A 14,176-nucleotide genomic window follows, 5' to 3' on the forward strand; every position below is an offset into this window, starting at 1 on the left:
TTAGTGTACTATCCCCCTGATGTTTACATTCTTATGGGCCTGTTGATAGGGACCTATGTTAGCTGTGAAGTTTAAGATCTCCATTTTAGGGAATGTAATTTTCCAATCTGTGTACTACAAACCTTTTATATGTGTCTCTGTGTATAGTGCCTAGTATTTTGAATGGCTAGAGTATACTGGAGATTAGCGTCAGAGGGAAACAAGGCTCATTATGAGACAAACATCAAAACTTACTCCTTCTGCTAATGACTGTAGTAATTCATTAAGGTATCTGATTTTCCAAGGGAGTGGGTATTAAATTTAAAAAGACTAAAGATCTTACAGTTGAATCTAAGGTGTCCTCATTTGTAAAATGTCCCCTTCATTATATTGTGTACTCCTAAGAAGGAAAACTAATGTCAATCATATTTGTAAGATATCAATTGTAAAAAAGATTCTGAGTACAGAGATATGAAAATGTAAAAAAATGCATTTAAAATCAATTAAATATAGTTTACTACAATGTACGAACCACAAAATCTTTTTAGGAATTTGTTTTATGATTCAAATTTACCTCTGGGTTAAAACACTCACATGCTTTGCTATATCAGGAAGTGAAATCAATAAGATTCTGCAAGCCCCAAAGATCTCTTCTTTAAACTTCGTAGAGGCTTTAAGAGGCCACATCTACTATAAAAAGTCTTGAGACTGGTAACTCAAACTCTGCTTGGAAGATATAATGTCCATTTTACAAGTCAGAAAACTGAAATTTAGAGAATTATAACATATTCAAAGAACTAGCTGATGGAGGATAAATAACATGATATTTAGCCCTTCATCAAGACATTTGATTCATAGAGCATCAAATGCCTGAATTGTCAAATTATGTAGATATTTGATTTTTTGCTATAGGTCTCATAGTCCAAATGGCCATCTGTATACATAGTACATATGCTTTCAAATATAGAAACACAGTTTATATTTCAGTCCAAATGAGCTTTCTAAGTCAACATTTATCTGTGTTTATTTATTTTCCAATAAGCTATATGTACAGGTAGGGTAAAAGTACATCCATTCTATAAAATGTAAAGGGGCAAAAAATTCTTCCACTACTCAAAATATTTCCTCTATAGACTGGTTGTCTACGGTGCCTGCCTTTATAAACAACTTGGGAATTAATATTTTTAAAGGAGGACAGCATTACCTGAATATCAAAGCCAGAAAAGAACACTACTAGAAAACTATAGGCCAGTACTGATCTCTGATGAATACAGATGAATAAAATTCTCAACAAAATACTAGCAAAATGAATTCAGCAGCACATTAAAAGTCAGATTTATCTCTGCAATGCAAGGATGGTTCAATATATGCAAATCAATCAATGTGAGATACCACAGTCATAGAATGAAACAAAAAAATTGTAAGATCATCTCAATAGACTCCCAAAAAACATTTGACAAAATTTGACATTCATTTGTAAAAACACTTGACAAATTAAATAAAGAAGAGACATATCCCAATTTAATAAAGGCCATATATAACAAGCCCACATCTAACATTATATTCAATGGGGAATAGTTGATATCTCTTCTTCTAACATCGGGAATAAGACAAAGGTGCCCATTCTCACCTTCCTATTCAATACAGTACTAGAATTCTTAACCAGACCAATCAGACAAGAAACAAAAATAAAAGATATCAGAATTGGAAAAGAAGAAATATAATTGTCTTCATCTGCAAATGATATGACTTTATATATAGAAAATCCTAAAGACTCAACCAAAAAAACTGTTAGATCTAATTGATGAATTCAGTAAAGTTGCCAGACAAAAATTAATATATAAGAATCAGTAGTATTGTTATACACTAATGATAAATTATCTGAAAAAAGTAAAGAAATTCATCCAATTTATAGTAGCATCAAAAACAATAAAATACTTAGAAATAAATTTAACCAAGGAGGTGAAATATCTCTACTCTAAAAACTGTAAGTCAATGATGAAAGAAATCAAAAAAGACAAATAAATGAAAAGGTATCCCATGTTCATGTTTGGAAGAATTAAAATTATTAAAATGTTAAAACTGCTCTTCTGGTGAGATTCTTTGGAGAGTTCCATTCACAGCACTGTGGACAAAGCACACGGATCTCTATTCCAGATGCTCACTTATGTGGTAATAACTCTAGCTTCTTTCTGCTAAAGGTTTTCAGTCTTCTAGGCAGTCCTCTTGGTCAAGATCAAAGACAAGCATACAGTGACTGTCTCTCCTTGGCCCACTTCTTCCTAGCTTAAAAAGCAGCCTCCAGAGCATCTCTATATCTTTAGCTTTCTAGGTGTCAGACCCCAGGCTACTATTTCCCAAAATGCAGGGTATACATAAATGTTACACTCTCCAAGCTGTCCTGTTGAAGTTCTTTTCTTAGGCCTGAACAGAGGGGCAGGCACTTGCATCTCTGTTCCCTGGAGGAAAGTGAATGTGTAGGGAGAGGAAGAGGTGGGATTCACAGCATAGTAATAGGTTTCTACAGAAATCCTCCCCTGAAATCCCCAATTCCTGACCTTTTTTAGATTCTTGATATGTACATTGGGGGAGGTCATTGAGAGGACATATCTGCTGTTTGAATTTTGAGCTGGATCTGGGCAATGAGAGTCTCCTCACTTCTTTCCTTGTCCTTGGAATGTACGTTCTGCCCACCTGGAATGTCCTTGGAATGTACGTTCTGCCCAATTCTGGCAGGCAGGTACAGAGATCTGCTTGTCTTGTGGCTACCAAGACAAGGCCTCATCTGTAAATTCTCTTAGTAAACTTGCCACCTACTAATCTGGAATGGTCTTCTTCTTCCATAGCTCCCTGCCCTCTATTTCTGGGGGCCAGTGTACAAATCAGCAATGTATGGGAATCTAAGAGGTAAAACATTTTTTCCTACCTTTATTGTAAGTAGTGCATGGGAGCCAAGACCTTTCACTTTGGAGTATTGTTTCTATTGCACTTGGTCCATCAATAGATGAATGGATAAAGAAGAAGTGGTACATATATATTACGGACTATTACTCAGCCATAAAAAAAAACTAATTTTGCCATCTGCAACAGCATCAATAGACCTAGAAGGCATTATGCTAAGTGAAATAAGTCAGACAGAGAAAGACAAATACCATATGATTTCCCATATATGTGGAATCTAAAAAACAAAATAAATGAACATGCAAAACAGAAACAAACTCAAAGATACAGAGAATATTTTGAGGGTTGCCAGATGAGAGGGAGGTTGGGGAATGGGTTAAAAATGTGAAGGTATTGAGAAGTACAAATTGGAAGTTACAAAGTGGTCATGGGGATGTAAAGTGTAGCATAGGGAATATAGTCGATAATATTGTAATAACTATGTGTGGTGTCAGATAGGTACTAGATTTATCAGGGTGATCACTATGTAAGTTACATAAATGTCTGATCACTGTTTACACCTGAAACTAACATAATATTTTATGTCAACTATAATGAAAAATAAAAAATATTTAAAAAAGAATAAAAGAGCGAGACTATTTAAGACTATTTAATGATATTCAAATCAGAGTAACAAGATAAGACTTACCCAAACTATATTTTAAAATTGATTTTAAGGCTATTAAAAATTAAAAATTATGGTATAGTATAAGAATTGACCACAGATTTACAAAACAGAACAGATAGGCCAAAAACAGTTATAAAATAGCAGAACATGGTGTAATACCATACAGTTAAGAAGAGAGAAAAGGTAAAATGTTAAAATGGGAAAATAAATTGGGTTAGCTTGTGAATCTTAGAGCAAAAAAAATTCTATTTAGCAAGAAATAATCATTATAAAACATTCTTAAATACTGAGATAATAGGAAATCTATCCCAAACTGACATCATTAATCATGAGTCAAAATCTGGATTCAGATCCAACTCTATGTTTCTGTTCTACTATTCTGCATGCAAAAAATAACAATAAAAGAGATAAGAAATAAACAGTGAGGGAAAAAAATCTTTCAATAGGTATTTTAAACCATTTTAATGGTCAAGATTCTTTTATTAGGAGTTCACATGTTTGGCTGTGCTATTTGGGTTTATTTTTTAACAATTCAACCACTTCAGTTTGTAAGGGCAGTTATTTAAATCAATTGCCCAGTAATCAGCCTAAATGAATTCCCTGATTTGCTAGGTATTGAGTTCGGCTTTCAAATACAGGAAGAACTATATTGTGGATCGTTTGCAACTAGAGTCCTAGAGATACTTTTCAATGAGGATGTTTACCTTAATAACTTGGGAACACATAAGAATGACTTTATGCTAGTGTCTTATAGAATAAGTGGCAGACAAATATGTTTTCAAGCAACCACCTTTTTGTGTCCTTGACTATCAGAGCTCCTCTGGACAAATTTGCCTTTCTGAGTCCACCATGCTGTTTATTCATAGGGTATAATGGAGATCCCAGAAAGAGCTGTTAACTGTTAATGAGTATAGGTAGCTCATTTGGAGGTAAAAGAAATCAAATCTTGACATAGACAAAACAGTCCAGGAAAAAAACCCTTTCCATCACATACTAATTATTCTTGAAGGCATACCTTGATATTTTAATATGAGGGTGTAAATTCAGGGAATGGTAACACCTTAAATATACAAGATGTTATCGTTATTAATAATGTACAATATATTATTAATACGGCTGATTTGTCGTATCGCAATGTAAAAAGCTTTTTCAAGAGAAACAGAAATAAACTTGATTCTGATTTAGGAATTAAGCTCTCTGTTGGTTAAAATCATAAGCTAGAAATTGTAAGAGGCTTCTTATGTCGTATTAGATCAGGAAATATGGAGTCTAAAACCTAAGGCTTAGATATTTCAGTTGTAATGTGACTTTGAGGATGGGGCCTTACAGGATTGATGTTATATGGGAGATGATGGGGGCAAAAAGGACTGGGAAATGGAATTTTATTAGGAATGTAGTATTTGCATAGATTGAGTTTAATGAGGCCATATTGGAAAAAAGATAAACTTTAAACGCTAAAATGGGGACCTTAACTGGGTATATCTTATGGCTTTAGAGAAAACAAATTGCATTTGGAAAAATAATCAATATATAATATTCTCCAGGATGAATTACACTATTGGGATTGGGAATTATCATCAATAAATATATGGCAAAGAAGAAATAAAACAGGAAGGAAGACCTAGTATACATAAATTCTTAAAATATCTATAAACCAAATATAATGTATGGGAGTGTTTATGTCCTGATTTAGACAAATATTGTTTATGTGACAATAATTGAAATGTGAACATTGCCTGAATATTTGATAATACTAAGGGATTTTTAATTTGTTTGATTTTTAGGCATGATATTGATATTGTGGTTATGTTTTAAAATTTTCTTATGTTTTAAAGTTATATAATAATATTTCTAGATAAAATTATATGATACCTAGAATTTTGCTTTAAAACAATCTGTGTTGGTTGTAGTGGGCTGTAGATGAAACACTACTGGCCATATATTATATTATTTAGGATAGATATTTTGGGGCAATACTATTTTCACAATTTTTTTTGTTGTTTGAAAACATCATAAATGAAAGTCTAAAAACATAACTAATAAGATGATGAAGTAAACCAAACTAAGGGAATTGTAAGTTTTGTATTAAGTTTAAGAATATGTTTTTTTTAATGATTAAACTAATCCTAAATATGTTTGTTATTTACATGTGATTATAAGAGAATCTGGCATATTAAAGAAAGATAGATTAGCCACATGGAGAAAAATAATTTAAAATTGTTTTTTGAATAAAAATTAGTAAAGACGTTAATAATAGAGGCACATAATAATGTTTCAATAATTAAATAAGAGTTCCTATGTGTCTGCCTGTGTCGTTCAATAGAGAAGATATGAGAAGCAACATGGGTTCCCTGAATTTACAGTTTACAAATGTAGAAGAGTGATAAAAACACATCACACATACCTACTGTAAAAAACAAAGAGGTAAGAATGCTACCAAAGGTAACAATGTATTAATTAGCATGGGATCATGTGAAAGATTTATTCGTATTAGGACTTGATTTGCTGGTGTGGAATATTGGACAAACTTGGATTTTGGAGTTAGGCAGAATTGAATTCAATTCCTGGTTCTAATATTTGCCATGAAATTTTGCACACAAAGCTTATCCTTGGCATTCTTACTTTGTAGAATTGGTACACTATTACCAATTTTGTAATATATTTATGGAAATTGTGATGTCAAAATACAAAATATTTAGCAGCGTGCCAGTTCTCTCTACCTTTCATTTGTGGACTTATCTAAAATTTAATTCCTTTTTTTTTTAGATAAATTCTACACAATTTTTAACACAGGGGCTTAACATGCTAAATAAAATGAACACACGTACCATTAATCATAAAATAGAGTATGTAAATACTCCGGATTAAAAGGGAAAACCTAAGCAAATCTCCAAGTCTACCCTCTAGTGGCAAATTTGGGTAACTGCATATTTTCCATAAAATTTCTTATTCTAAAATAGATTGTGACTATCAGAAGATTATTTTAAATGATAGTAAGAGTTTTTCTCATAAGAATAAACTGAATGTACCTGTTTGGCCACTTATGGAATTAATTTTATAGAAGTTAAATTTTGGAGCTGTAAAAACAAAACACTGGTAGATTTGCAGCACATCCAATATAACCACAAAGCATGTTTCCATATTAATGGCATAGATTTCTGGACCTGTGTGTAATCTGAAATATCTAATACTATTAGGTCATTTAAAATTCAATTTCTTCTTCAAAATCTTTTTATAGCTGAAGTAACCAAAAGTACGTTATAGTAGATGGAAAATTATCAACCTCTTTAAATGATGCCAACGTTTGTGCTTTAATTAGTGCATTTTGTGGCTATAGACTGCAATGTCATTAATATCAATATTAGGTATGAGGTTACCATTAAGATTATTAATATAACATCATAAGCAGAATTTTTTTCTCTATTATTTCAATTGTCTCTTTTGTTTCATATCTAGATAAACAAGCTGGTAATAGCTAAGGTTTGTATGGAATAGAAGTATAAAAGTCACTAAGCTGAACAACATTTTAAGATATGAGAATTGTCTTTCATAAGAGATATATTATTTACTTGATTTCATGAATAAAAGATCACAATAGGTATAAGTAATTTAGAATTGTGAGTTTCTGATTATAAAGCATAGCCAAATGAAAGCAAATCAACAGCATAACACAACATGGTCTGTTGAATAGACTTAAGACAGTGATTATCAGAGTAGAGATTACTGGTCAGCACCATCAATATCACCTTGGAAATTGTTAGAAATGCAAATTTTTAGACTTATCTTAGTCCTACTGAATCAGGAACACTGGGGTTTAGTCTTAGCAATTTGTGTTTGAAAAGCTTTCTAGGTGATTCTGATGTATGCTGAAAGTTGACCTTGAGATACCCTTCTTCAAGGTATTTCTGCACTTCTTAGGTCAGTTTTTGTTCCAGACTATCTTTTTGAGGATGTTTGAATAGCAGGCAGAGGTTATATTTCTTTCCAAGCTAGAGGGCTAGTTTGTTCCTGAGCAGTATAACAAAGAAAATGTTTTTCTCTGGGGCAGAGATTTCACAGGTTTACTAGTAGCCCCCTGTATAAGGTTGGGAGTTTCCTAAGTTTGGGGCTCCTCTCTGTGACATAGACTCTATAGGTGCAACTTCCACCTGGGTCTACTTTCACATCATCCCTATGGGACTTGGGAAACTAGAGGAATGTGAAGGTCATGAGGTCTACTGTGCTATGAGTAATAGATTCCTTTGTCTCTGACCCAGGAGTTTCCTGTCTTCTGCCAGAATCCACGAAATTACAGTAGGCTACCTTGCTAGTTTGCAAGATTATTTACATCTTTGACAGTTTAGAGCTACTGGACCAAATAAATTGGATCTCTCTCACTTTAGTTAGCTCTCTGCTTAGTTGTCACTTCTCAAAGGGTCTTTTCCCGATTGCACTATTTAGCATAGTGCCTTGTGCTGTTCCTACTCCCCTGTCTGCTATATATTTTATTATCACCAATTATTATTGCCTGATATCATAATATATATCTGTTTATAGTTATCATCAATCTCCACCATTAAACTGTAAGCTCTATGAGGGCAAGGGTTTGTCTTTTGTTGTGTACTTAGAACAATGTCTAGCATATAAATATTAAATATAAATATTTGTTAAATAAAATATCAATAATATATTCTATATAAGTTATGCTTTTTAACTGAATATAAAAAATTGTCTAATACTATGCAGATTTAATAGACCAAGAAGCTTAAAAAAAATTTTAACCTTATAGATCAATTTTGGCCTATTTCGATAATAAGTTCAGAAACATTTTGTATCATTATTTTGACAAACATTTGGCAGAAAGTATTCAGAATAACTCTGGGATATCATTCCAATACCTTCTCACCTCTTTTTGTTTGTTTGAACTTGCTTTAGAGCCAAACCATTTTCAGATCTAATCTTTTATCTCTTTTGTTGATTTGACCTGTTTTGAATTCAAGCAGGCTTTAGAACTCTGAAGAATACATGCTGAAGTAAATATGTGCTATGGGATGCTTTAAAATAAAGGTATGAAACAGAATTCTAATTTGAATTTAAATTTGAAGATCTCATGTTTATAACAAGTTCACATTACTGCTTTCTTGAAAATATATTCTTCTTTACCTTCTAATTGACTAGAACACACTCAGTTTTAGGTTACCAGATTCCATATTTACTGTAGACCTTATTATGTCACCACTTTGTTATGATGCCTTGAATTTTTTCACAGTTTATTTTAGCTATTATTTAATATTCTTGAGGAGGTTTTGAACTTACTGCTATTAGCAATTCATCTGAAAACGACTTCTTAGGGTGGGTTATTTGAGCAGATACTTAATCTCATTTGTATTTTTATTTGTTTTTCTGACTGCTATTTTCAAAAGAAAATTCTAGAGTGTCATTTTACTTGTATTCTTAAATGCTTTTCCTTGTTTGGCTTAGATTTTATATGCCATATGTATGTATAACATAACAAAGCAGATGAGGTTTGCTTTTGGAAACTCAACTTCCTATACCTTCTAATATCTTCCTTTCTTTACTTTTTTCCTGTCTCCATTCTTTCTTTTTCATTCTAATGTCAATCCAGCTATTATCTTTCTCTCTCACTTTCAGAGAAAGCTTACATTCAACTCACATTTTTCTTTCATCAGATATCTGATGAAAAAGTCTAGTAACACAGATATGCAGTATTACCCTGAGTAATACTTCATAAAATCCTCAGCAGCCCTGCTCCCCTTAGATACCTGTAGAAATATTTAATCTGACAATGTAACAACTATTTAGATCAGCTTTGTGCAACAAAATGACAAGAATATGTGGATTTCAGCCCTGACAATACCAATTACATGACATTTCTTGTGGTATTTAACTTCTCTGAACTTTAATGTTGTCACTGGGTAAATGATGAGATTAAATTAGGTAATTCCTTAGCTCTCTTCTTTTAAATTTAAAATACCATGATTTTTTTTAAAAAAGTGAGTCATATTATTTCTAGTTGGAGAAGAGATAGTATAAATAAATAACTCCAGATTTATGAAGATTTGGGACTGCAGGTTAAAGAATTTGAAGCCTTTTGGCTCTCTGAGCAGCACCATGGTGGTCAGCAAGAACAAGTGCCTTATTAAAGGCAGCAAAAAGGGAGCTGAAAAGAAAGTGGTTGACCCATTTTTAAAGAAAGATCTGTATGATGTGAAAGCACCAGCTATATTCAATATAAGAAATATTGGGAAAATACTACTTATGAGAACTCAAGGAATCCAAATCCCATTTGATGGCCTCAAGGGTCGTGTTTTTGAAGTGCCTAGATGACTTGCCAAATGATGAAGTTGCATTTAGAAAATTCAAGCTAATTACTGAGGATGTTGAGGGCAAAAATTGCCTGACTAATTTCCATGGAATGGATCCGTGACAAAATGTGCTCCACAGTCAAAAACTAGCAGATCATGATTGAAGCTCATGTTAATGTCATGTTGATACCAACAGTTATTTGCTTCATCTATTCTGTGCTGGTTTTACTAAAACATGCAACTGTCAGATTCAGAAAACCTCTTATGGTCAGCATTAACACACCCACGAAATCCAGAAAATGATCGAAATCATGACCCAAGAGGTACAGACAAATGACTTGAAAAAAGTGGTCAATAAACTGATTCCTGACAGCACTGGAAAAGACATAGAACAGCCTTGCCAATCTATTTATCTACTCTATGATGTCTTTGTTAGAAAAGTCAAAATGCTGAAGAAGCTCAAATTTGAATTGGTAAATTCATGGAACTTCATGGTGGAGGTAGCAGTTCTGGAAAAACTACTGAGGATGAGACAGATGCTGAAGTTGAATGAGCTGATGGATATGCATCCCCAGTCCAAGGATCTGTTTAAAATTCAGACTTTTCATGGTGACAGATAAAACCTATTCATGTTTTAAAAAAGGAATGTTGAAGAATGGGCAGGATCTTAGGAATTAGCTTAGAATATTAAGCATAGAGACTAGAGAAAGGAAGACCATTAAAGATGCCACTGCAACAGTTTAAGCATTATGTGTTTATAGTGATCATAGTGGACAAGGAGAGGAAGAATTGATATTTCAAAAAAATTGACAAAAGAATGAATATGAAATCTGGATATATTTTATCTTAAAAATATTACCTAGCTCATTTCATTGACAAAAAGCCTAAAACAATGACCAACCCAATAAAAATGATCACTCTCACTAGTAGAATATGATTTCCTAAAAGGAGCCAGGATTTCTTAGAGAAATAATTGATTCCAGAGCACCAGTAGCAAACCTACAAGATGACAGGTTTGGCCAAAAGGACTTTGAAACCAATTTATAGAGGGTCTCACAAGCAATAGAGGGGACAATTTTAATATCAATAAGGATAAAAATTACATTGACCTGGCAACACCATATGCATAGGAACACAAATTTATTATAATATTAAAAAAGAATATTAATTCTAGAAATTGAAAAAGGGAAAGAATTGTGTGTTTTGAATAACCAAATAATATATAAAGAAAATTTTCCCTTATGGAAATATCTCCGCATACAAATGAAGAAGAAATGATTAAATTAGAATGTCACCATCCTCTAATCTCTAATGGACTACTGGATCTGGGTACTGAAAAGAAATGACCACTGACATCTTAAAAAAGGGGCAGATAGGCATTATGATCCTCATTATAGAAAAACGTAACACGGTCTAGGATGTAGTTTTTTTTTTTTTTTTTAATCTTAATCTTATCAAGGTTATAACTTATAAGAGTGGTTCTCAGTGTGGAGGGTGAACAATGTCATCCCTAATATGATATTTGGCAATCTCTGGATACGTTTTTGGTTGTCACAACTTGGGGTGTATGTGTACTACTGAAATCTAGTGGGTAGAGGCCAGGGATGCTGCTAAATATCCTACAATGACCAGGACAGTAAAAAATTATCTGGCCCAAAATGTCAATAGTGTTGAGGTTAAGAAAGTTTGATTTATAGGAAATATGATGGGGAGAGGAAGGAATGAGACACTGGGGGGATGTTTGACATGATGAAGGAATTCCAAGGAAATTAGCTTACCTGATTATAGTGTATCATGTTCTGAACCAGTTTCCCTAGTCAAAACATTAAAAATTTCCCAACTTAATATCCTAATGTAGAGAAATTAAGAACACAGGGAAATATAAATGCTCCTTACTACATAAAAAATAAAATTCGAACATTTCCAAGTATGACTAGAACCTCTCATGCCTGGAGGGTTTCTGACTCTCTCACATATGTGGGGTTCTCATACATATGTATGTATTAAATTTGGTTATTTTCTCTTGCAAAAAAAAAAAAATTCCAAGTAGTATAACCTTCAATTAAAACAATTATTAAAAAACATTTTTCATTCCCAAAATTAAAACTATTAATCATCGAGGAAAGGTATTGATGTAAGTTTAAAAGCAGCTTTGCTTGAAATAATTTGCTAAGGCATTAAGATCATTCATTTCTTTCCTGCCTAAAGCACCTGTTTTCATTCACATGGATTAATAGTTATTTTCAGCTGGTAGTCCTAGAAAAATTCCCCACCAAAAGTATTTGAAAGAATATTTTTTAAATGTGCTTTAGGTAAAGCGTTAAGGGTTCAGACTCACCAGCTAAATTTTAACAGCATGAGAAATGATACCTAGGTCCAGTGGAGGATGTTTTGAGCAAAAGTTCCTGCTGGATTATGTGATAAATATATATCCCGGCGACTCTAGAAAGAAAACACATATGCATGCATGTATGTATACACACACTTAGATGCATATTCAGTTTCTCAAACAGCTAAAATGTAAGTTTTTCTGATTCAGTTCAAGTGTTTAAGGGCCGTGTTTACTGGAAGGATATGAACAACATAGCTGTACGATACTTTAGAACTTGCAAAGTACAATTGCATGGGATAAGTTGTTCAATTCATAGCCACTCAAAGGAGAGAGCTTATCATCTCTATTTTATCAAAATAGGAATTGGGGCTCAAAGAAGTTTAAAGAAATATCCCATGTCACTCAGAGAGTAATTGGGTAGAGCCAGAGACTTTAATCTAGGTCTGTAGTCTAACTTCTCAGCATTTGACTCTTCTCTACCAAGTGCCAGAGGACAGGGAATGAAATGTCCACACACAGGCCTCTGGTTTTGCAGAACTGTATATATAATACGTATATTATGTATATTGCATATTATTATATATAATAGTCATTATACGTAGTAATTATTTTTTCTTATATATTATATATAATAGTCATTATATGTAGTAATTGTTATTTTTTCTACATACTGCTTACTTTAGGGGGCAGTGGGATGATGGAAGGGAGCTGGAGAAGACAAAACTAGGAGTAATGACTTGTAATTTTTCTTGGGCTTAATTGCATATCATGGACACATTCTGAAGCTACTTCAGTTCTTATAAGGTACCATTTTTAAATGATGATTGGAAAAGTAATCAAAAGTGTTGCTAAAAATATTCAGAATAGAAATTTTAATGCACACAAACCATGTTCAAGTTCTTATTGTCAAATCCACAAATAATAAATAAGAAATTGCTGCAGAGGAGATTTAATATCTCACAGAAGCACATTTCAGCAGCAAGAAATTTATCAAAAAAAGTGATGTGGGTAGAATATTTTGTTACCATATATAAATCTGAAAACTAAAAGCATTATTAGAGGGTTACAAAAATCAAGCCGCAGAAAAGACTCATTAATTTGTCTAACTTACTGGTATAAGTGTGAATAGATTGATATTTTCATATTTTTATATGTTTTAGGAATTTCAAATACTTTAATTCTTACGATAAAGTTTTAGAAAGGACAAATATTAATATTGAATATTTATTGCATTGAGAACTGTACTGGCTGCTGAGAAGAAGTATAAGACACAAAGAGTTACAGTCTAGTTGGGGTAATAAGAGTTATGGAATGAAATTATAAAACGACATGGCAGAATGTCATAATTAAGTGTCAAGATGTATGATTTCAACAACAAATCATTACAACATCAGAAAGAGAAATGGTGACTCTGAGCCACATTTTCAGCAAAGTCTTTAGATAAAGACAGTGGTGCTAGGTAGTTTAATAATTGCAAGGATTTAATCTAACACTGCTCTAGGAAAATAGACATTTTGTCATCCTTATTTTATACATGAGAAAATATGAGGTTAATAAATAGTCAGGGTCTTGGGCTAATTACAACTGATGATAACTAGGATCTTGACCCAAGCCTTAAGCCTCTGACTTAAGTTCTAAAGTGGTTTTTGTTCTTGTTGTTGCTTCGTTTTGTTTTTTAACACTCTCTACATTGCCTCTCAGAAAATCTGTTACAAGGAGGAAATAAGTTCTGTAACAGTGTAGCCAGTAAACATACACAGGATCATCACAAAATTTGACATTTTGAATAAAAGCTTTGGCTGTAAGCAAGGTCTCTTAGGCTTTAGACACACGTTCATTAAGACTGAAAAGAAATGAATAGTACAAAATCATACAAGGAAATGGCATCATTATATTTTATAGCTTGAGGCTAAACTGTTCTAAAGGAAACTGCTGGTTTTGGTGGGCGGGAGAAGTAGGTGATTAAGCTTTGTAAAAATGTGGAGATTATTA

General features: G+C 32.8%; 1 pseudogene; it reads left to right on the plus strand.

The window, feature by feature from the left end:
- The first annotated feature begins 9,658 nt into the window (after positions 1-9,658).
- LOC102881435 lies at positions 9,659-10,444 on the plus strand (annotated as a pseudogene).
- The last annotated feature ends 3,732 nt before the right edge of the window (positions 10,445-14,176 follow it).

The sequence above is a fragment of the Pteropus alecto genome, unplaced genomic scaffold (genome assembly GCF_000325575.1).
Source record: "Pteropus alecto unplaced genomic scaffold, ASM32557v1 scaffold88, whole genome shotgun sequence".
NCBI classification, from domain to species: Eukaryota; Metazoa; Chordata; class Mammalia; order Chiroptera; family Pteropodidae; genus Pteropus; species Pteropus alecto.